This window comes from Scyliorhinus torazame, chromosome 24 (assembly GCF_047496885.1).
Source record: "Scyliorhinus torazame isolate Kashiwa2021f chromosome 24, sScyTor2.1, whole genome shotgun sequence".
In the NCBI taxonomy this organism is placed as follows: Eukaryota; Metazoa; Chordata; class Chondrichthyes; order Carcharhiniformes; family Scyliorhinidae; genus Scyliorhinus; species Scyliorhinus torazame.
Window position 1 is genome coordinate 51,170,729 of NC_092730.1, and position 25,141 is coordinate 51,195,869.

A 25,141-nucleotide genomic window follows, 5' to 3' on the forward strand; every position below is an offset into this window, starting at 1 on the left:
TGTAACTGTGCACCCTGCTGTGTAACTGTGCACCCTGCTGTGTAACTATGCTCTCTGCTGTGTAACTGTGCTCTCTGCTATGTAACTGCGCCCTCTGCTGTGTAACTGCACACTCTGCTGTGTAATTGTGCTCTCTGCTGTGTAACTCTGCTCTCTGCTGTTTAACTGTGCTCTCTGCTATGTAACTGCGCCCTCTGCTGTGTAACTGCACACTCTGCTGTGTAACCGTGCTCTCTGCTGTGTAACTGTGCTCTCTGCTGTGTAACTGTGTGCTCTCTGCTGTGTAACTGTGCTCCCTGCTGCGTAAGAAGTCTTCCAACACCACGTAAAATTCCAACAGGTTTGTTCCAAACATTAGCTTTCGGAGCATTGCTCCTTTCTCAGGTGAATGAAGAGGAATGACACCTGAAGAAGGAGCAGTGCTCCGAAAGCTAGTATTTGAAACAAGCCTGTTGGACTTTAACCTGGTGTTGTCAGACTTCATACTCAACAGAATAAAACACGAACTGAGGAAGGAGCAGTGCTCCGAAAGCTAGTGTTTGAAACAAACCTGTTGGACTTTAACCTGGTGTTGTTAACTTCTTACTGTGCTCACCCCAGTCCAACTAACTGCGTTCTGCTGTGTAATTGTGCTCTCTGCTGTGTAACTGAGCTCTCTGCTGTGTAACCGTGCTCTCTGCTGTGAAACCGTGCTCTCTGCTGTCTAACTGTGCTCCCGGCTGTTTAACTGAGCTCTCTGCTGTTTAACTGAGCTCTCTGCTCTGTAACCGTTCTCTCTGCTGTGTAACTGTGCTCTCCGCTGTGTAATCGTGCTCTCTGCTGTGTAACTGAGCTCTCTGCTGTGTAACTGAGCTCTCTGCTGTGTAACTGTGCTCACTGCTGTGTAACTGTGCACCCTGCTGTGTAACAGAGCTCTCTGCTGTGTAACTGTGCACCCTGCTGTGTAACAGAGCTCTCTGCTGTGTAACTGTCCTCACTGCTGTGTAACTGTGCACCCTGCTGTGTAACTGAGCTCTCTGCTGTGTAACTGTGCACCCTGCTGTGTAACAGAGCTCTCTGCTGTGTAACTGTGCTCACTGCTGTGTAACTGTGCACCCTGCTGTGTAACTGAGCTCTCTGCTGTGTAACTGTGTACCCTGCTGTGTAACAGAGCTCTCTGCTGTGTAACTGTGCTCCCTGCTGTGTAACAGAGCTCTCTGCTGTGTAACTGAGCTCTCTGCTGTGTAACAGAGCTCTCTGCTGTGTAACTGTGCACCCTGCTGTGTAACTGTGCTCTCTGTCATGGAACCGTGACTCTGCCGGTTACAGAACTTCACTGTGGTTGTGCTAATCATTCCCTGTTGTGTAAATGTGTTCCCAGTTGTGGAAATATGATCCGTCTGAAGCAGAGCCTTTCTCCGCCATTACTGAGACTAAATTTCAATTCTAGATTTATTAAATCTTGTCACGAAATGTGAGTTCAGGCCTCTGGATTCCCAGTCCAGCGACATAACCTTGTGTTCCTGTTATCAAATCAGTTCGTTCAGCTCAACATTCTCAATACTGAGAAGTCGTGGCGCCAAATCGAATGGGTTTTTTTTCCCACGCAGATTCAATCCCTACTCACAGAAAGACTGGGACACCGTTCATCGCATTACTGCAATCCCGCGTGTCTGGTTTTACAATGCTTTCTATAGAACGAATTGGCATTTCAGATAAAAGCTGCAATGGCCGAGTGGATAAGGCGTTGGACTCGAAATCCAATGGGGTTTCCCCGCGTATGTTCGAACCCTACTCGCAGGGAAATAATGACCATGTTGGAGCAATTTGTTCGAAAAATGCGGTGTTGTTTTCATCATTCAATGTTTTCTGATGAAATGTCATTACATAAGAGTCTTCTTGTGCCCTGAAGCTGTGTTTCTCATTCTGCTTTCGCTCTGAATTTTCTGATTTGTCAGGACAAGATCACCACCTCAGTAACGTTCATATTAACTTCATCAGGAACCAGAATTGTGAAAATGCCTGATCACAAAGCAATGTGAAATTTATTTTTGTCACATCTTTTGCCATAATTTATCATATGTCAGAATTTTTAATGTCTCTTCTTGTGAAACTGACCAGCCGAACTGAAAGTTCTAAATAAAGCAGTGCAACAAATTGAAGGCTTGTCAACAGCCGGGAAGGGAGCAATGCTCCCCATATACCGTCCCTGCTGACTCACCATGGCCCAACTATTGTTTATCTTCACTTTGCATTTGCTTGAGAAATTGTTTTTAATCATTCTTACAATGTTTATGTTATTTCACTCCAATTTAAGAATGTTCCGAAAGTGTCCGTGTCGCACGGCTCCCGTTCAGCCAGGAGACGGCACCAGTCCACAATACATTTATTGATGCTATTTATTTCTGATGTTCTGTGTGTAACAACAATCGCTTATTGTCACAAGTCGGCTTCAGTGCAGTTACTGTGAAAAGCCACGTTCCGGCGCCTGTTTCGGCAGGCCGTACGGTACCATTACATAGGACTCTTACTGCAGCCTGAGACCTCAACTCGTCCTTGTGTCCCGATGCTGCCGTTTGTAACCTGCTTAAATCATCACTTTTATTAATTAGTCATCATTTTGTAAGTAACCTAGGTGCTAATTTCACCAGGTACCAGGAGTGTCCATAACACAGTTTGTAAACTGAAATGTACTTGTCTCATTTTTCTGGCCCGGATAACCCAGCTGTTTACTATTGTTTCTAACTGAGAACTCATGTGTTCAAAAAACATTTGTACTGAAAAAGAATGAAGCTCGATTTTAAGAAAGAAGCGCACGAATGAAGATTATTTTGTGTATTGTATTTGAGGAGTGTCCAAATTTAAAATGCTCATGAATGAAAGTGTCTTTGCCGAACGCCTCCCGTTCAGCCAGGAGATGGCACCAGTCCACAATAAATGTATTTATGCAGTTTATTTCCAATGTTATGAATCATTACATAGGGCTCTTACTCTGGCCTGAGAGCTTACCTTGTCTCTGTGTCGTGAGGCTGCCATCTTCACCCTGTTTAAGCAATCATAGAATACTTCTTGTGCAGAAGGAGGACATTCGGCCCATCGAGTCTGCACTGATCACCCCAAGGAGCACCCAACCTACGGCCCATACCCACGTAAACGTTTGGACACTAAGGGCCAATTTAACATGTCCAATCCATCTAAACTGGACATCTTCGGACAGTGGAGGAAACTCACGCAGACACGGGAAGAACGTGCAAGACTGTAACCCAAGGCTGGAATTGACCCCGGGTCCCTGAGTGTTAACCACGGTGACACCCAAAAGCCGACTCTGGTGGGATTTGAACCTACCACCTCATGGCCACGAATTGCATGTTTTTATATTAGTCGTCATAATGTAAGCCATGATGTGGGGATGCCGGTGTTGGACTTGGGTGGGCTCAGTAAGAAGTCTTACAGCACCAGGTTTAAGTCCAACAGGTTTCTTTCGATTCACCTGAGAAAGGAGCTGCGCTCCAAAAGCTAGTGATTCGAAAGAAACCTGTTGGACTTTAACCTAGTGTTGTAAGACTTCTTATCACAATGCAAATACATCAGTTGCTGATCTCATCAGGCTCCAGGAGTGTCCGTAAACTGAATGTTGCTTGTGTCGTTTTACTGACGCGATTAACCCAACCTTTCACTCTTGTCTCTATTTACGATTTGTTATTGTTTACTAATATTACTTACATTTATTATTACTGTTATTATTATTTACATTGTGTATTTATGCATGTCTTATGTTTTACATGTATGAACCGATCTGTCTGGACTGTATGTAGAACAATACTTTTCACTGTACCTCGGTCCACGTATTATGGGCCAGGGTTTAGAGAACCCCAAAGTATATCACGGAGTTCACCTGACCCACAACTTTAAATACATTTTGGTTATGGGGAGCACAAGGGCCCATTTTACAGGTGTGATGGAACAGAGATCTAAAGTATGTTTAAAACAAAAGTATTTTAATTACATGAATCCAGTTAACATTTTATAAACACACAGTAAACAGTATATCAACTACAAATCCTGACCACTCCCCAAAAGATACAGGACTCTATAGACAACCCTTGATAACTTTCCAAACACCATCTGGCCTTTGCTTGCGAAATCCGACCAACTGTCCTGGCTTGAAACAATTCACACCTCTTTAACCTGGGGTTACCCCTCTCTCTGGCTCTGTAAAGACTTAATTACCTGCAAATGCTCGCATTTAATGTCTTGCATCTTTGACTTTGTCTATATAAATGTTTCTGGAACCTACCTCTCCATTCAGCGCTTCGAGAGCTAGTGATTTGAAACAAACCTGTTGGACTTTAATTTGGTGTTGTAAGACTTCTTACTGTATGTGAGAAGGGATAGAATCTCCGTGGAAAAAGACCATTGGATTTGGAGTCCAACCCTTGACCTATTCGAAAATCTCAGCTCCCTAAACGCACTGTTCGACTGATTAAATTGTTGGTGTAACAATATCAGTTACAGATATTCCAGAAATTCATGTTTTTTTAAAAAACATTGCGGTCAGTTGGGCGCAGTTGGTGAAGAAGTGCAGTATTGACTGCGGTGCATTATCTCACCAATCAGAAAAGGTACCAGCTTACACCTGACTAAAGTTAACCAGCTCCGATGCCTTTCAATTCCAGATTTATTAAATCAGTGAATGTAACTGTCACCAGTGGCCGTGTTGGGATTTATTCTCTGTCCCAAAGATTAGTTCGGGCCGCTGGTTTCTCAATCCAGTGTCATAACCTTTCACCCCAGTTAACAAAAACCGCACATTCAGCTCATTACTAAACATCTTCCTGAGGAGATTAGAATTCCCGCCACAGAATCTTATTGAACCGATTGACACAAAACATTTTGTTCTGGATGAAGCTTCGATTGTTTATCCAGATCAAACAGAAATTGTGGATTCCTTAGGATCTAAGCAGAGTACCAAGATGAGAAACAATTGAATGAACAAAATAGCAAGAAAATAGATTCTGAGACAAGTCGGGAAATGTTTAGACGGAAACGCGGAACTTTGAGCTGAGGAAGGAAAACCAGCAATGCGATTTCTGTTTGAAACGGCCGCGGCAGGACTCGAACCTGCAGTTTTCTGATATTGTCACTAGACTCGCCTTATCCGTTAGGCCACGCAGCCACCTGCTGCGCTGAGATAACTGATGTTAACATCATGTGAGAAAATACTGTGACTAGACGTGTTTCATTTCTGTGTTTTGATGATCCGCTGATTCCCAGATTCCATAAAATACAAGGGAAAGCTCCAGCTGCCGGACATGGTTATTTTCGACGTCGAAAACTCCTTTCACCCTGTGAGCCGTGAAGATTCATGGAGCAACATCCACAAACTCGGCTGCTTCCGGACATGTGTCACATCCTCTGCCTGCTCCACAATCACATACAGTCAGTGATCCTCACCAAGTGAACCAACACAAACTCCCCTCAATAAAAACTGCAGAGAAACAAAGGGTGCGTCATTGCACCAATTCACTTTTCCATTTTCCTCACTTCAATATTGTACCTGTCACCCAGCAACTTCCCCACAGGCCTGGAGAAAATCAAAGGAAGGACAGGAAATTGTTCACACTCCAACCATCTTCATTGGAAAGACAAACTCGATCTTCAGTCATTGAGCTCTAGGCTGTAGGTAATGTTTGTGTGGGTGCTGACTCAGAAACTTAGCCCAGGTCACTGCAGTTATGGATTTGATATCATTTGCGCTGGGAGTTTCTGATAGTGCATCGTGTGTCAGGATGGCCGAGCGGGTCTAAGGCCAGTTCGTAGTTCAGGTCGCAGTCTCCTCTGGAGGCGAGGATTGAAATCCCACCCCTGACATTGACTGTTCCTCCGCGAGGGTCCATCCAACCCCGCGGGATCTCTCACCTGGGAACACAAGGGGAGCAGATACAGAGAAACAGCGACCACCTGCAAGTTCCACTCCGAGACACACACCATCCTGGGAAATATATCACCCTTTCTGTGGCCGACTCACAATCCTGGAACTCGCTCCCTAACAGCACTGTGTGTGTACATACACCACATGGACTTGCAGCGGCTCAAGATTCACGTCACCGCCAAATTCTCAAGGGTAATACATTTTGGACAATAGTTGTTGACGGATTCAGCGACACTCACATCCCGTCAAATATTTTTAAAAATATTTTGGAAACCGAGTCCCTGAACTCAGCTCAGAAAGTTCACAAATCACAAAGCAAATTACTTCAAATGTTGATCATCATAAATAATAAACACAGGAAATGCTGGAAATGCTCAGAATTAAACAGCATCTGTGGGGAGAAAACTAGAAGCAGCGTTCCAGCTCTGTGATTGGATCATTTCCTTCTCTCTCAATGTGAAATTCTGGACTCAGCTGATAAACAGCAAGATGCCAATCACCAGTCATCAGTATCAGAAACAATGAACCTTTAGGATAGCGAGGCCGAGCGGTCTGAGGAGATGAGTTTAGGTTTCAGTCTCTCCGAGGATGCGGGTGGAAATCCAACCGCTGCCAACATTTGTAGGAAAAGCGGCTAAGGTGGGAAATGGAAATAAAAGTGAACGATGTTGCAAAGCACTTGCTCTTATCCCAAAAGATCGTTCCGTTACTGACATTGTTGTGTCCTGTGTAAGTCGAGCTGAACTGATTTGGTGCCGCTTGTTCTCACCTTGCAGCCCGTCAGTCTCCGTATTCCAGGGACCATTTATGACATCATCAAAAACGCCCTCCCTGCTCTCCCCATTCACCAGACTGAAGGGACAATCCCCTCCGCGACCGCTGCTCCACCGCCAATATCCGCTCACTTTCTATGTGCACCTTTCTTTGCAAGTGCAGGAGATGCAACTCCTGCCTTTTTACCCCCACCCTCCTCATTATCCAAGGGCCCAAAACACTCATCCCAAGTGAACCAGTGAGACACTTGTGCTTTTCAGTTTAATCTCCTGTATCGTAGATTATCATAGAATTTACAGTGCAGAAGGAGGTCATTCGCCCCCAGCGGTATTTGCTGCCACAATTTGGTCTCATCTACTTCAACAGGTCAGATAACAGACTGTGACCGCTTTGATAAATCTCTGTTCAATCCACAATCCTGACTCTGAGTTTCCTGCCACTTGTCATTTCAATTCTCCACCTCCCACTCTGACCTTTCTGTCGTTGGTCATCCGTGTTCCAATGGCGATTAACGGAAACTCGAGTAAAACCACCTCAACATTTAAGTAGCCACCCACAGAACTCCGTCCTCAACATCGAGCTCAGTAATTTTAGATTATGTTTTGTTTGGTGTGTTTCTTGCCCGTCCCTTTTTTTTTGCTTCTAATTGCATTCATTCATTTTGCACTTGGACGGCGGAGAGACAGCTGGAGATTTTTCTAGAATGAATTGTCGAGGTCAAGGCTCAGACAGCTGAAGACGTGGCCGCCATTGATGGAACAATGAAAAGTGCAAATGACAAGAGGACAAGGAAAGAGAAAGGTCTGGGAATGGAACCGGAACTCCAGTGAGAAATCTCCCCCTGAACCACGAATGTTCACACGGCCGCTCATTCCACGTGTCCAGTCGGAAACCTGTCGGAAGGAACATGCAGTCTGACAGAGCGCCTGTGATAATCCTCCACTGTCTGATCTAAAGCTGCAACATGAGCTGTTCATCACAGCTGTGATAAATGTGTTGGTGTTAGCATTCAGTGGTGTCGATTTACATCATCCTTGTTTGGAGCTGCCTGTTAGGAACAAACTGCCCGCTGATATATCTGCCCAGTTTGCAATCTGTCTGAGGAGGGAACAGACTGACTCTGGTCAGCAGCTTTCAAAGATTTTATTTTTGTCCTGAATGGGATTTCTTCTGTGACGTTGTTCTGATGGGAAAGGGGAGAGTGACTGGAGTCGCCTTTCAGAAGGAAGTTCGGGGCGGCAGTTTCACTTATCTGGGATATTAATAAACCTGTTGCTGATTTGTTCAAACATTGCCGAAAATCCGACTCTGGTGGGACTCGAACCCACAACCTTTGAATGTCTCATCACGACAGCGACTAGAAGTCCAACGCGCTATCCGTTGCGCCACAGAGGCACACCTGCAACGCTTTCCCATCCCCATATGAGGATTTCTGTAGTTGTCCAACAGGCAGTTCAAAAGTTCAGTAATTCGCACAGTGACGACATTTCAAAACTACTTCATTGTCTGGGAATGTTTTGGGCCACCCTGTGGTTGTGAAAAGCGCGACAGAAATTCTAGTAAAACTCCGAAAGGACACAGCCAGGTTGGTGCAAAGGGAGGACATGTAGCAGACAAGGAATGAGGCGATTTATTTTTGTAGGAAGAACAGAAGTAGACAATATAAAATCAAGTGTCTATTTACAAAAAAGAGTGCAGGAACAGCGGGACATGTGTCCAAATCATTGAAGGTGACAGGGCAGGCTGTAAGAGTCGTTTATAAATCAAACAGTGTCATGACTTTATTAATAGCGGCACAGAGTACAAGATGACAGAGGGGTCATCTCTCCCTTTTCAGCTCCTGACTGCAGAGGCTTTTCTTGTGAAACCGTTTATTGGAAAACCTCTTTCCCTGGAGGGAGGCGGGAGTTTGGAACTCGCTGCCTGAAAGGTTGGTGGAGCAGAGCCCCTCATAATATCTAAGAAGTGTTTAGATGGGCATTTGCGATCCCAGGGTACACGAGGCGATGATCCAAGTGCTGGGAAATGGGATGAGAATGGTTCGGTGGTTGTTTCTGACCGGCACAGATGCGATGGGCTGAAGGGCCATTTCTCTGCTGTCTGATTCGATGACTTTATGAATGAAATGCAACATGTGTTTGCAGCTGTCTCTGTTTATATCCTGTTGTATTCACAGGAACAAACAAACTGGGCTGGTCGTTGAGCACCTCGAGACTGTTCTGCCCTACATTTAGATTGAGTAAGGGCTCCGTGTATTTTAACTCCAGCTCCCTGACAGGATATCAGAAACCCTCCACAAACGGCAGTCTTATTGATTAATAAAGGTCCCAGAGATGGATAATCAGCGACACCCACAGCCAGAGAGACCTGCAATAACCCTCAGAGCAGGAAAGACAACTCATTGTCCTTTGGCCCAACAGCAAAATACTGCGGATGCCGCAAATCTGAAACAAAGACAGAAAATGCTGCAAATATTCAGCTGACCCGGCAGCTTCTGTGGAGAGAGGAACAGGTCGTTCCAATGAAGGGTCAGGATCTGAAATGTTAACTATTTCTCTTGTCAGTGATACCACAGATTCGTAAAATATTACAAGCATTCCGGTTTGTTCAGCTAAACATCCTCACACTCTGTAGCTTAGATCAATCCCAGCAGGGTGTCACTGCGTTTGACCTGATCTGTGTGATTGAACACTTCCTCCATAAAGTCACAGAGTCATAGATGTTTACAGCATGGAAACAGGTCCTTCGGCCCAGCTTGTCCATGTTGCCCAGTTTCTATCACCAAGTTAGTCCCACATGCCCACATTTGATCCATGTCCCTCTATATTCACCCTGCCCAGGTAAATTTGATTTGATCAAATTAGCATTTGATAAGGTTCCCCATGGCAGGCTTATGCAGAAAGTAAGGAGGCATGGGATAGTGGGAAATTTGGCCAGTTAGATAACGAACTGGCTAACTGATAGAAGTCAGAGAGTGCTGGTGGATGGCAAATATTCAGCCTGGATCCCAGTTACCAGTGGCGTACCGCTGGGTCCTCTGCTGTTTGTGATTTTCATTAATGACTTGGATGAGGGAGTTGAAGGGTGGGTCAGTAAATTTGCAGACGATACGAAGATTGGTGGAGTTGTGGATAGTGAGGAGGGCTGTTGTCGGCTGCAAAGAGACATAGATAGAATGCAGAGCTGGGCTGAGAAGTGGCAGATGGAGTTTAACCCTGAAAAGTGTGAGGTTGTCCATTTTGGAAGGACAAATATCAATGCGGAATACAGGGTTAACGGTAGAGTTCTTGGCAATGTGGAGGAGCAGAGAGATCTTGGGGTCTATGTTTATACATCTTTGAAAGTTGCCACTCAAGTGGATAGAGCTGTGAAGAAGGCCTATGGTGTGCTCGCGTTCATTAACAGAGGGATTGAATTTAAGAGTCGTGAGGTGATGATGCAGCTGTACAAAACTTTGGTAAGGCCACATTTGGAGTATTGTGTACAGTTCTGGTCGCCTCATTTTAGGAAGGATGTGGAAGCTTTGGAAAAGGTGCAAAGAAGATTTACCAGGATGTTGCCTGGAATGGAGAGTAGGTCTTACGAGGAAAGGTTGAGGGTGCTAGGCCTTTTCTCATTAGAACGGAGAAGGATGAGGGGCGACTTGATAGAGGTTTATAAGATGATCAGGGGAACACATAGAGTAGACAGTCAGAGACATTTTCCCCGGGTGGAACAAACAATTACAAGGGGACATAAATGTAAGGTGAAAGGTGGAAGATATAGGAGGGATATCAGAGGTAGGTTCTTTACCCAGAGAGTAGTGGGGCATGGAATCACTGCCTGTGGAAGTAGTTGAGTCGGAACCATTAGGGACCTTCAAGCAGCTATTGGATAGGTACATGGATTACGATAAAATGATATAGTGTAGATTTATTTGTTCTTAAGGGCAGCACGGTAGCATTGTGGGTAGCACAATTGCTTCACAGCTCCAAGGTCCCAGGTTCGATTCCGGCTTGGGTCACTGTCTGTGCGGAGTCTGCACGTCCTACCCGTGTCTGCGTGGGTTTCCTCCGGGTGCTCCGGTTTCCTCCCACAGTCCAAAGATGTGCAGGTTAGGTGAATTGGCCAATGATAAATTGCCCTTAATGTCCAAAATTTGCCTTGGTGTTGGGTGGAGGTGTTGAGTTTGGGTATGGTGCTCTTTCCAGGAGCCGGTGCAGACTCAAAGGGCCGAATGGCCTCCTTCTGCACTGTAAATTCAATGATAATCTATGATTAATCTAGGACAAAGGTTCGGCACAACATCGTGGGCCGAAGGGCCTGTTCTGTGCAGTCTGTTCTATGTTCTATGTTCTATGTAAATATCTCATTGTATTTTAAAGGAAAACATTGTACCGATTCTACACTGCCTCTGGCAGCCCATTTCGGATGCTCACCACCCTCCGCGTGAAAGCAAATCCTCTCTGGTCTCTTTGGCATCTCTCCCCTCTCACCTTAAACCTATGCCCTTTAGTCTCCTCTACCTTTGGGAACATATGTTGACTATCTGCCTGATCTATGCTCCTCATTATTTTATAGACCTCTATCAGTTCACCTCGAAGCCTCCGACGCTCCAGGGAAAAAATCCAAGCCTGTCCAGTCTCTCCTTATAACCCAGAGGACCAAGTCCTGGTAGCATCCTCGTAAATCTCTTCGGCACTCTTTCTAGTTTACCAATATACTTCCCATAATAGGGTGACTAGAACTGAACATAGTATTTCATGTGTGCTCTTACCAATGTATTGTACAACTTCAATAAGGCGTCCCGACTCCTGTATTCAATATCCTGACCAATAAAACCGAGCATGCTGAATGGCTTCTTCACCACCCTGTCCACCTGCGACTCTACTTACAAGGAGCTCCGAACTTCTACCCCTAGATCTCTTTGTTCTGTAATTCTCCCTAAAGAATACAACAGCGCAAAATCTGTCTTTGTTCCAGAATTGCAGGTTTAACTTGTCCTTCACTTTCCAGTGGATAATTTACAGACATTTTAACAGAAGGACTGAATTCAGTCCAATGATTAATGCTTTCGACTAGAAATCAACTGGATTTTTCCCTTTGACTTCAGTCCTGCTCCCAGAGAATCTGTTCAGTAGTTAAAATAATGTTTTCTTTTGAATCCTTTATTTCCACCGAATGTTGACGCTGAAATTCCTCACAGTTCTCTCCATTGTTATCTACTCTGCGGGTATTGGCTGCACCGTCTCTTTGAGACATGCTCACAGGGCTGTGAGAGAGGCTTTCTTTCAGGTTTTAGGCCTCTTTTGGTCATTAAACAAAAACCGGATATCTGCAGAGGAACTCGGAATACCAAACCTCTCTTCCCAGGATGAACTTAGTCAGGGGACAAAATGTTGTTTGAATACAGAATAAAAGGTTTGAGGATTTGGGGTGAGATTCCAGGAGATTTGGGAAGAGAGTGATGTTGTGGAGCATTGTGACAATAGCAGGATACGAGTTTGGATATTACCCAGTCTGTGTGGGGGGCGGGGGGAAGAAATTGTCTTGCCTGCCCACCCAAGTTGAATGTTGGGGTTGAGGTGGTGATCAGATTCCGTGCGGAGGGTGAAATCCTTTCACTGAATTTCACGTTTACAGCTCAGGTCCTCGAGGAATCGCTACTGTATTCCCAGGAGGTGGTGGTCTCATTCTTAAAGAAAAAAACTTCAATCCAGGACCGGTTTGTCAATAAGAACAAGCTGGAGGATTGGGATGATAGAAACTGTTCAGCACTGATTCACTTTATTCATTGTTGTGTCCTGGAATAAACAAGTGGATTGTAGCTGTCCATTAAAAACGCAAATAGAATTCGGAAGTTTCTGGCCAGTAACTTCACAGTGTCCACTATTACATCACTCAGCATCCTCAGCTGCATCACATCTGGTCCACATGACATGTCACCATTACCTACAGCCAGTCTTTCTCATTCCTCTTTGACATAAGTTTTATACAAAAGAAAACAATTACGAATGGTCGATGAGGAAAGTGAGCACTTTTATTGAAGGGAGTTTAAAGAAACCTTTGTGATAAAGAAGTGGGATTGAGGAAATGAAAGTAACAATAAGTGTAATGAAGGCGGGGGTTGTTCCTGGACTGACTGTAGAATTTGCTGTTTATTTATTCAATAGAGATTTCAGGCCAATTGTATTTGATGTCATTAAGGAGATTAACATTGAAGGAAGCATGTCGTTGTCTATAATGTGTGATTACCTCAAACAAAGAACAAAGAAATGTACAGCACAGGAACAGGCCCTTCGGCCCACCAAGCCCGTGCCGACCATGCTGCCCGACTAAACTACAATCTTCTACACTTCCTGGGTCCGTATCCTTCTATTCCCATCCTATTCATATATTTGTCAAGATGCCCCTTAAATATCCCTATCGTCCCTGCTTCCACTACCTCCTCCGGTAGCGAGTTCCAGGCACCCACTACCCTCTGCGTAAAAAACTTGCCTCGTACATCTACTCTAAACCTTGCCCCTCTCACCTTAAACCTATGCCCCCTAGTAATTGACCCCTCTACCCTGGGGAAAAGCCTCTGACTATCCACTCTGTCTATGCCCCTCATAATTTTGTATACCTCTATCAGGTCTCCCCTCAACCTCCTTCATTCCAGTGAGAACAAACCGAGTTTATTCAATCGCTCCTCATAGCTAATGCCCTCCATACCAGGCAACATTCTGGTAAATCTCTTCTGCACCCTCTCTAAAGCCTCCACATCCTTCTGGTAGTGTGGCGACCAGAATTGAACAGTATACTCCAAGTGTGGCCTAACTAAGGTTCTATACAGCTGCAACATGACTTGCCAATTCTTATACTCAATGCCCCGGCCAATGAAGGCAAGCATGCCGTATGCCTTCTTGACTACCTTCTCCACCTGTGTTGCCCCTTTCAATGACCTGTGGACCTGTACTCCTAGATCTCTTTGACTTTCAATACTCTTGAGGGTTCTACCATTCACTGTATATTCCCTACCTGCATTAGACCTTCCAAAATGCATTACCTCACATTTGTCCGGATTAAACTCCATCTGCCATCTCTCCGCCCAAGTCTCCAGACAATCTAAATCCTGCTGTATCCTCCGACAGTCCTCATCGCTATCCGCAATTCCACCAACCTTTGTGTCGTCTGCAAACTTACTAATCAGACCAGTTACATTTTCCTCCAAATCATTTATATATACTACAAAGAGCAAAGGTCCCAGCACTGATCCCTGTGGAACACCACTGGTCACAGCCCTCCAATTAGAAAAGCATCCCTCCATTGCTACTCTCTGCCTTCTATGGCCTAGCCAGTTCTGTATCCACCTTGCCAGCTCACCCCTGATCCCGTGTGACTTCACCTTTTGTACTAGTCTACCATGAGGGACCTTGTCAAAGGCCTTACTGAAGTCCATATAGACAACATCTACTGCCCTACCTGCATCAATCATCTTAGTGACCTCCTCGAAAAACTCTATCAAGTTAGTGAGACACGACCTCCCCTTCACAAAACCGTGCTGCCTCTCACTAATATGTCCATTTGCTTCCAAATGGGAGTAGATCCTGTCTCGAAGAATTCTCTCCAGTAATTTCCCTACCACTGAAGTAAGGCTCACCGGCCTGTAGCTCCCGGGATTATCCTTGCTACCCTTCTTAAACAGAGGAACAACATTGGCTATTCTCCAGTGCTCCGGGACATTCCCTGAAGACAGCGAGGATCCAAAGATTTCTGTCAAGGCCGCAGCAATTTCCTCTCCAGCCTCCTTCAGTATTCTGGGGTAGATCCCATCAGGCCCTGGGGACTTATCTACCTTAATATTTTTTAAGACACCCAACACCTCATCTTTTTGGATCACAATGTGACCCAGGCTATCTACACCCCCTTCTCCAGACTCAACATCTACCAATTCCTTCTCTTTGGTGAATACTGATGCAAAGTATTCATTTAGTACCTCGCCCATTTCCTCTGGCTCCACACATAGATTCCCTTGCCTATCCTTCAGTGGGCCAACCCTTTCCCTGGCTACCCTCTTGCTTTTTATGTACGTGTAAAAAGCCTTGGGATTTTCCTTAACCCTATTTGCCAATGACTTTTCGTGACCCCTTCTAGCCCTCCTGACTCCTTGCTTAAGTTCCTTCCTACTTTCCTTATATTCCACGCAGGCTTCGTCTGTTCCCAGCCTTTTAGCCCTGACAAATGCCTCCTTTTTCTTTTTGACGAGGCTTACAATATCACTCGTCATCCAAGGTTCCCGAAAATTGCCGTATTTATCTTTCTTCCTCACAGGAACATGCCGGTCCTGTATTCCTTTCAACTGACACTTGAAAGCCTCCCACATGTCAGATGTTGATTTGCCCTCAATCATCCGCCCCCAATCTATGTTCTTCAGTTCCCGCCTAATATTGTTATAATTAGCCTTCCCCCAATTTAGCACATTCATCCTCGGACCACTCTTATCCTTGTCCACCAGTACTTTAAAACTTACTGAATTGTGGTCACTGTTACCGAAATGCTCCCCTACTGAAACATCTACCACCTGGCCGGGCTCATTCCCCAATACCAGGTCCAGTACCGCCCCTTCCCTAGTTGGACTGTCTACATATTGTTTTAAGAAGCCCTCCTGGATGCTCCTTACAAACTCCGCCCCGTCTAAGCCCCTGGCACTAAGTGAGTCCCAGTCAATATTGGGGAAGTTGAAGTCTCCCATCACCACAACCCTGTTGTTTTTACTCTTTTCCAAAATCTGTCTACCTATCTGCTCCTCTATCTCCCGCTGGCTTTTGGGAGGCCTGTAGTATACCCCCAACATTGTGACTGCACCCTTCTTATTCCTGATCTCTACCCATATAGCCTCACTGCCCTCTGAGGTGTCCTCTCGCAGTACAGCTGTGATATTCTCCCGAACAAGTAGCGCAACTCCGCCTCCCCTTTTACATCCCCCTCTATCCCGCCTGAAACATCTAAATCCTGGAACGTTTAGCTGCCAATCCTGCCCTTCCCTCAACCAGGTCTCTGTAATGGCAACAACATCACAGTTCCAAGTACTAATCCAAGCTCTAAGTTCATCTGCCTTACCCGTAATGCTCCTTGCATTAAAACATATGCACTTCAGGCCACCAGACCCGCTGTGTTCAGCAACTTCTCCCCGTCTGCTCTGCCTCAGAGCCACACTGTCCCTATTCCCTAGTTCTCCCTCAATGCTCTCACCTTCTGACCTATTGCTCCCGTGCCCACCCCCCTGCCATACTAGTTTAAACCCTCCCGTGTGACACTAGCAAACCTCGCAGCCACGATATTTATGCCTCTCCGGTTTAGATGCAACCCGTCCTTCTTATACAGGTCACACCTGCCCCGGAAGAGCTCCCAGTGGTCCAGATAATGGAAACCCTCCCTCCTACACCAGCTGTTTAGCCACGTGTTTATCTGCTCTATCTTCCTATTTCTAGCCTCACTGGCACGTGGCACAGGGAGTAATCCCGAGATTACAACCCTCGAGGTCCTGTCTTTTAACTTTCTGCCTAGCTCCCTGAACTCCTGCTGCAGGACCTCATGCCCCTTCCTGCCTATGTCGTTAGTACCAATATGTACAACGACCTCTGCCTGTTTGCCCTCCCCCTTCAGGATTCCCTCTACCCGTTCGGAGACATCCTGGACCCTGGCACCAGGGAGGCAACATACCATCCTGGAGTCTCTTTCACGTCCACAGAAGCGCCTATCTGTGCCCCTGACTATAGAGTCCCCTAATAACTTTTTACTGGTATTAATTATGTAACTTACTTAGTGATTAATTTATTCAGCCACTAGGAGTGTTTTAAGCTCATTCTGTAAACGGAACTTTGCGTGGCTCGTATTTCTGGCCCGTTTAACCCACCTATTTACTATTGTTTCAGACTGAGAACTTAGTTATTAATGTTGAACATTGTTGTTTATTTAAACTACGTTTCCACTCAAAACAAATTGATGCTGGTTATTAGATAAGAAACCCATGGGTGATGAGAACAATTGGTGAATTTTATTTGAGGAGTGTCCCCTCCTTTCCTGTCCTGACCTGCGATATTTACAAAGAACAAAGAAATGTACAGCACAGGAACAGGCCCTTCGGCTCTCCAAGCCCCTGCCGACCATGCTGCCCCACTAAATTACAATCTTCTACACTTCCTGGGTCCGTATCCCTCTATTCCCATCCTATTCATGTATTTGTCAAGATGCCCCTTAAATGTCACTATCGTCCCTGCTTCCACCACCTCCTCAAGGCAGAAGGAGGCCATTCGGCCCATCGAGTCTGCACCGACCCTCTTAAGCCCTCGCTTCCACCCTATCCCCGGAACCCAATAACCCCTCCTAACCTTTATGGTCACTAAGGGCAATTTATCATGGCCAATCCACCTAACCTGCACGTCTTTGGACTGTGGGAGGAAACCGGAGCACCCAGAGGAAACCCACGCTGACACGGGGTGAACGTGCAGACTCCAGACAGACAGTGACCCAGTGGGGAATCAAACCTGGGACCCTGACACTGTGAAGCCACAGTGCTAATCACTTGTGCTACCATGCTGCCCTAGAATTAGGCCACTCGACCCATCGAGTCTGCTCCGCCATTCAATCATGGCTGATATGTTTCTCATCCCCATTCTCCTGCCTTCTCCCCATAACCCCTGATCCCCTTATTAATCCAGAACCTATCTGTAAGATAGATCCAATTCTCACTCCTAGCCCCGTAACCCCACCTAATCTTTTTGGGGCAATTTCCCCCACAAAGTCACCCAATTCACCTAACCACATCCTTGGGAGGAAACCGGAGCACCCGGAGGAAACCCACGCAGACACGAGGAGAACGTGCAAAGTCCACACAGACAGTCACCCGAGGCCGGAATCGAACCTGGGAACTGGCGCTGTGAGGCAGCAGTGCAGACCACTGTGCCACCGTGCCGCCTCCAATTAAATTCCACCAGTTGCCATGGAGGGATTTTGAACCTGTGTCCTTCGAGAATTAGCCTGGGCCTCTGGATTACTAGCCCAGGAACATCACCATTACACCACAACCACTTATTTAATTAAATAATTCACCACTGTGATGGCCAGGAACTGAAGCTGGGTCAAATGCTGGGACAGTCACCACTATACCACCACCTGTCCCCGGGCAATGTCACCCCCTCTGTATTTATAGAACGAATACACAAACAATGAAGCGGGGGAATGTATTCAATCAGAGATTGGATATTCTTGTAACCAATATGGCTGTAATGGGAATCTTTCATTTTCCGATAGATCGGGATGAGCTGGGTCGCTCAGGCAGAAATCAGCTATCTGGGGATTTAAATATGATTACTACAATGATAATATTTAACCATGTTAATGTTATTTTGCTCCAATTGAAGCGTGCCACTAATACATCGTTACCTTGCTGCACAACTTGCTTTCAGCCAGGAGATGGCAGCAGTGCGCAATAGTTTGGGTCTCCTGTTTGGCCCACAGATCTGGATAGGAATGGAGCTGCTGCTTCCCGGGGAGCTGCCAAGCAAGAGGCACAGATATTGACCAACTGCACCTCCTCCAAATGGATTCCCCAAATTACTGAACAAAACAAAAACAAGCACAAATCATATTTTAAGAAACTATGACAGTGACTCTGAAAACAATACACCAACACCCCTGAAAGAATCGATTTGCTGTAACTAATTAAAGATGAACCGTTTCAATATCAGCCGTAATTCCTTACCAGTTCACAGACAGGCGCCGACTGGTTAGAAGTTTGCTTCACTTTTCAAGGTCCGGCTCAATAAAATCAATCACAGGCCCATGATCTTCTTTCCTCTTGTTCTCAGACACATCCACTTTGTACAAGGGCGCACTAACTGGTTTTCAGAGTAAGAGTCAGACTGCAGTCACCTCGTTCTCTCTCGATCCCTTTATCTCAGAACCACCTCACAACCAGGAATGGAACTTCTCACAGAGCCAAGAATGGAATAGTTTGTCGATTCTTCCACTGATTCAGGACCGTCCATCACCAGGACGTGTTGGTCCAAAAGAGTTGGATGAGATGGGGCTGAATTTCACTGTATCCAATCAGTCCCCAGAGAAGCACAAAAACAGTGAGTGAGGGAGAGAGAAAGAAACAAAGAAACAGATAGAGAGATAAAATATGTTCCATTTCTGCCACGATCTTTTTACCCAGAAATACATTCAGCTGAATGAAACCGAACCACGTTTCCATTCGCTGCCGTTGCTGCTTCTCCTTCCGAACGTTGCAGGAAACGTTATTATTTATTGATTGTTGTTTTGAGTGCGAGCTTCTTTATATTTCGTTCAGTTCCAAAAACAAATGTTAAATATCTGACTGAAGTCGACATAGGTTCAAACGGTTCATTTACAAACATTCCGATTCATTCTCGAGTCAGCGGCTTGGGCGGGGAGTTCAACAAACATTTCGAATCACAGGGCTCGAACCTGCGCGGGAAACCCCCATTGGATATCAAGTCAAACGCCTTAACCACTCGGCCATCGCAGCTGTATCATTTCATTGGTAATTTGGTCGATGGAATACATTCTAAAACCAGCCTGGAATCACTCCAGGAAGTTACTACATTCAAACGATCAACGGGGCCCCGGGGTTTATGTGAGGAGGGGTTCAATCTTCGTGGGAAATGACCATTGGATTTGGAGAGAAGCCTTGAGAGACTCGAAAATCTCAGCTCCCGAAACGCACAATTCCACCGATTAAATAGTTTGTGGAACACCATCAGTTCCATTGGAAATCTATTAGAAATTCCAATGGAACAGGACCACACTTCCCAGTCTGGAAGAAAATTAAAATGATGAAATCTAGAAATTACAGCACAGGAGACCTGTGCAGGCCGAATGGTCACATGATGACCTGATGACGCAACTAACATGATCACGTGTCTGGATTCCGGCAGTTCCCCGGATCGCGGTCAGAGCACAAGCCAGGAGGAGCTGCTCAATTATTAAATCATGGAGGCATATCCTGTGTGGCAGGATTTAGCTCCAACTCAATCTATAATTTTGTGGATGATAGCACTGTGGTAAGTCATATCGCAAACAATGACGAATCACATACAGAAGGTAGATAAATGACATGGTTGCATAGTGTACTGTCATGAATGAAATGAAATGAAAAGAAATTAAATGAAAATCGCTAATTGTCACGAGTAGGCTTCAATGAAGTTACTGTGAAAAACCCCTAGTCGCCACATTCCGTCGCCTGTTCGGGGAGGCTGGTACGGGCAGGCTGCTGGCCTGCCTTGGTCTGCTTTAAAAGCCAGCGATTTAGCCTAGTGTGCTAAACCAGCCCCTGTCATGTGAGTGTACCTTCAAGACATGGATGTTGAAGCAATGTAAATTTAAGAAAACAGTGATGTCAGAGAGTGGGTGGAGCTGGGCTTTAGGTCAGCCATTTTGCAGGTTTTTAGTTTCAGTTTAAAAAGCAGGTTTTGTGTGTCTGTGTGTTTCCAGAGAGCTGCAAGTTTGAAAAGAGCTAGGGAGTGTCTGTGTTTGCAGGGAGCTGGATCTCTGACATAAAAGACCATCTCGGGATCATTTGGGTGATTTAAATTCATAATTGTAAAGCCCTTAACTTGATGTGATTCTGTTTGAAGTCGCTTGGAAGTTTGAAGGAACATTTTAAGGAATTATTTACTGTTGCAATATTTTCTGAGTTATCTTTGAAGTAAGGGGTGTTAAGAGATCCAATGTTTATTGAAGATGTTAAGTTGAGTTGATGGAATAAACAGTGTTTGGTGTTTAAAAACCCACGTGTCCATAATTGTAATGCCATACCTAGGGAAAAAGCCGTGTGCTAGGAAAAGCAACAAATCAATTAAAGGGAGAGGTTGGTTGAACTCCATGTTACATTTTGGGGTTCTGAAAACGCCTTGCCCATAACAATTGGGGGCTCGTCCGGAATAAAAGTCTGTCGATTGGATTGGCTTTTGTGAACTTAAAGACAGTGAAGGATTGTTGCTTTTCCGGTGTGGTACTTTAGTTTAAGTGGGGAGAGTGTTGTGAACAATGGCCCTTTCAGAAGCTCAGAAGTTTTTGGGGGTGGAGAATGTCACACGTAGTACTTTACGGACAGAAACGAAAAGCAGACTGTTAGATTTGGCAAGAATATTGCAGTTAACATTGCCTGACAAAATGCGGAAAAGATGCGGTGGTCAAGCATTTACAGTTGCCTGAGATAGGGTTTGACTCATTGGAAATGGCAAAAATTCAGTTGCAAATTAAACAAATGCAACATGAGAAAGAATTAAAGCGGCTTGCATACGAGAGTGAGAGAGAGGAGCAAGAAAGAGAAAGAGAGAGAGAGGAAAAAGAAAGAGAAAGAGAGAGAGGAAAAAGAAAAGGAGAGAGAAGAAAGGTGAAAAGCAAGAGTAGCCCTAGCAGAACAAAAAGAAAAAGAAAGGGAGATACAGATCAGGGAAAAGGATAAAGAGAGGGAGTTTGAACATCAGAAAATGGCCATGTAACATGACAATCAGTTAAAATTGGCAGACGTAAAGTGAAACGGACAGTTGGATGATAGCGATGAAGATAGTGAGTACGAGCGTCAGAGTCGAAGGCTTGGTAAGAATCTATTTAATTCTGTCCAAGCATTGCGAAGGCTTGGCGAGAAGGAAGTGGAAGCCTTTTTCATTTCATTTGAGAAGGTAGCTAAACAAATGAAATGGCTGCAGGACATCTGGGTGTTACTGATTCAAACAAAGCTGGTAGGCAGAGCGAGTGAAGTGTTTGCATCACTACCGGATGAGGTATCTGGAACGTATGAGGAGGTGAAGAAACCCATCTTGAGTGTATATGAGCTAATGCCTGAAGCTTACAGACAAAGGTTTAGAAATTTAAGGAAATAATTTGGTCAAACATACATGGAGTTTGAAAGGCTCAAACAGAGTAATTTTGATTGGTGGATAAGGGGTTTGAAAATAGAACAAAAATATGAAGCTCTCAGAGAAATAATACTTTTGGAGGAGTTTAAAAATTCAATTCCTGATCTAGTGAGAACTCATGTGGAAGAACAGGGGGTTAAAACTGCGAGATTAGCAGCGGAAACGGCAGATGATTATGAATTAGTTCAAAAATCAAAGATTGGTTTCCGACATCAGTTTCAGACGGTGAGGGATAGAAACTGGGGACATGAGAAATACTCAAGTGGTAAAGGTAAAGGTGATCTGATGGGAGACAATAAAGAAAGTGTACCTCAAATTTAAAAATAAATCCAGGAAGTTGGAAAAGAAATGAAAAGTTTCAAATGTTTTCACTGTAATAAATTTGGCCATGTAAAGTCACAGTGTTGGTGGTTGAAGAAAAGCACTGAGAAGGCTGATGTGGTAAAGCAGGTTAAGACGGTGTGGTTTGTTAGAGTGGTAAAGAAAAGCCCAAGGGAAGCGAAGGAGGTGCAAACAATTGTACAGCCTGTTCAAGAAGTAATTGTTAAGAAGGTGCCAGATGTATTAAAACAATTTACTTGCGTGGGTAAAGTTTACTCATGTGTATCAGGAGGAGCAGGTAATGAAGTCACAATTTTAAGAGATACAGGGGCTAGTCAATCTTTAATGGTAAGAGATGAGGAATTATGTAGTTTGGGAAGAATGTTGCCAGAAAAGGTGGTGATATGTGGAATTCAGGGTGAGAGGAGTAGCGTTCCATTATATAGGTAATGTTGGAAAGTCCAATGAAGGATGGTGAAGTGGTAGTAGGAGTAATAGATAAACTATCTTGTCCAGGAATACAGTTTATCTTGGGTAATGATATAGCTGGACCGCAGGTGGGAGTGATGCCTACTGTGGTTGATAAGCCAGTGGAAAATCAGTCAACTGAAGTGTTGACGGACGAATATCCTGGGAGTATTCCGGGTTGTGTAGTAACAAGGTCGCAAAGTCACAGGTTAAGACAAGAGGAGAAATCAAAGAGTGAAGATGAAGTTGAAATGCAATAATCAGAAACGATTTTTGATCAGATGGTTGAAAAAGAACAAGAACAGGTGGAGGATGAGGCGGATATTTTTAGTTCAGGAAAATTGGCGGAGTTACAACAGAAATCTGTAGAAATAAAACGGATATATCAGAAAGCATATACGGAAGAAGAATCTGAGAGTATACCAGAGTGTTATTACCGGAAAAATGATGTCCTGATGAGAAAATAGAGACCTTTACATATGCAGGCGGATGAAAAGTGGGCAGAAGTTCATCAACTAGTATTGCCGGTAGGGTATACAGAGGAGGTGCTGCGAGTTGCACATGAGGTACCAGTGGGAGATCATTTGGGAATAAGGACAACTCAAGTTAAAATCCAGAAAGAAAATTTTGGCCTGGACTATATAAAGATGTAGTTACATTTTCTCAATTATGTCGCACATGTCAAGTGACAGGGAAACCTCAAGCAGTGATGTAACCAGCGCCCTTAATACCCAGCCCAGCATTTGAGGAACCTTTTACAAGGGTCCTAATCGATTGTGTAGGACCGCTTCCTAAAACAAAAAATGGGAATCAATATTTTTTGACTGTAATGGATGTGTCTACTATGTTTGCAGAGGCCATTCCAGTACGTAATATTACAGCTAAATGGATGAAAGTAAATGAAAATCGCTTATTGCCACAAGTAGGCTTCAATGAAGTTACTGTGAAAAGCCCCTTGTCGCAACATTCCGGCGCCTGTTCGGGTAGCCTGGTACGGGAATTGAACAGTGCTGCTGGCTTGCCTTGGTCTGCTTTAAAGGCCAGCTCTTTAGCGCTGTGCTAAACCAGCTCCTGGCTGATTGTGGAGGAGTTACTTAAATTCTTTACGAGATATGGACTACCCACAGGAATTCAATCGGATCAAGGAACGAATTTTACTTCAAAGTTATTCAAAGAAGTTGTGGATACCTTCGGAGTAAAACAATTTAAATCAACTGCGTACCATCCAGAATCGAAGGGAGCGTTAGAAAGGTGGCATCAGACATTAAAGACAACGTTGAGGGCGTATTATCAAGATTATCCAGAGGATTGGGGTAAAGGAATCCTATTCGTATTGTTTGCAATTAGGGATGCACCTAATGAGTCTACCAAATTTAGTCCTTTAGAACAAATTTTTGGTCATTACACTATTTGGAAATTACACTATTGGATTACGTGTCAAATTTTAGGGAACGATTAAATAGAGCAGGTGAATTGGCTGGACAACATTTGAAAGTTGCACAAAATGTGATGAAACGGGTAGCGGACAAGAAACCAAAGTTTGTAGTTTTGCCAGTGGGGATAAAGTTTTAGTGTTGTTACCAGTGGCAGGGGAGCCTTTAAAAGCTACGTTTTGTGGACAGTATCAGATTGAAAGGAAATTAAGTGAGGTGAATTATGTGGTAAAAACACCAGATAGAAGGAAGACTCACCGAGTGTGTCATGTGACTATGCTTAAAAGGTACTTTGAAAGGGAAGGAGAGAAAAAGGTTTTAATGATTCTAACTCAAAGTGACGAACCAAATCCAGATGACTGTGAATTTGACATACCTCAAATTCAATTGGAAAATGAGGATGTTCTTAAAAATTGGGATGAATTGTGAAGTTACCTGCCAGAGGAAAAACGAACTGACCAGAAAGAGTTATTGATATCACATGGGCAAGTTTGTAGAGATAAATTGGGAAGTACTAAAATGGCTATACATGATGTAGATGTGGGAAATGCTGTTCCTATCAAACAACATCCATATAGACTTAATCCTTTAAAATTGGCACAGGTTAACAGAGAGATCGAGGGTATGCTGAAGAATGGCATAATTGAAGTGGGGTGCAGCCAATGGAGCTCACCCATAGTGATGGTAACTAAACCAGATGGTACCCAACGGTTGGGTGTGGACTACAGAAAGATGAATGCAGTTACAGGAACGGACTCTTATCCTATCCCACCATTGAGGGATTGCATTGAGGAAGTGGGACAATCTGATTTTACTTCCAATTTCCAGACATGGAAAGAACATTTAAAGCATCGTATGGAGTTCTTCGATCGACTTCAGGAGGAAGGTTTGGCGATAAACCTAAGCGAAAGTGAATTTGGAGAAGCCCAAATCAATTTCCTTGCGGAGTTTCCGATACCCTCAAGACAAAGGGAAATAATGTGATTTCTTAGCATGGGTGGATTTGATTGAACAGCTGTGCAAAATTTTTGTAGCATGATTACTCCACTGATGGAATTACTGAAGAACCGTAAAAAAAATTCAATGGACAGCGAACTTTCAACAGGCATTTGGCTGCCTGAAAGCTGTGATCACCAATATTCCTGTATTGGAGAATTGTAAGGGACTCTGTGGTCAGATTGAACTAAAGTATCTGATTCTAAAGAGAAATGCCGAGGAGTAGAGGAATGGATGGATCGTGCAGAGACTTTTTTCAAAGAGACTGTCAATCGAGAAGGATTTCGGTTGGAGGAAGAAGAACAAAGAAAAATGGACTATGTTATTAT

The 25,141-nt window shown here is 44.4% G+C and overlaps 2 non-coding genes across 2 annotated transcripts; one reads left to right on the forward strand and one right to left on the reverse strand.

Annotated features, from left to right (window-relative positions):
- The first annotated feature begins 1,700 nt into the window (after window positions 1–1,700).
- On the forward strand, window positions 1,701–1,782 carry trnas-cga (transfer RNA serine (anticodon CGA)). The gene has a single exon. It is a non-coding gene; the product is annotated as a tRNA-Ser (tRNA).
- A 6,206-nt stretch (window positions 1,783–7,988) lies between these two features.
- Window positions 7,989–8,080, reverse strand: trnar-ucu (transfer RNA arginine (anticodon UCU)). Its single transcript is given in 2 exon segments — window positions 7,989–8,024; window positions 8,044–8,080. It is a non-coding gene; the product is annotated as a tRNA-Arg (tRNA).
- Window positions 8,081–25,141: the final 17,061 nt, after the last annotated feature.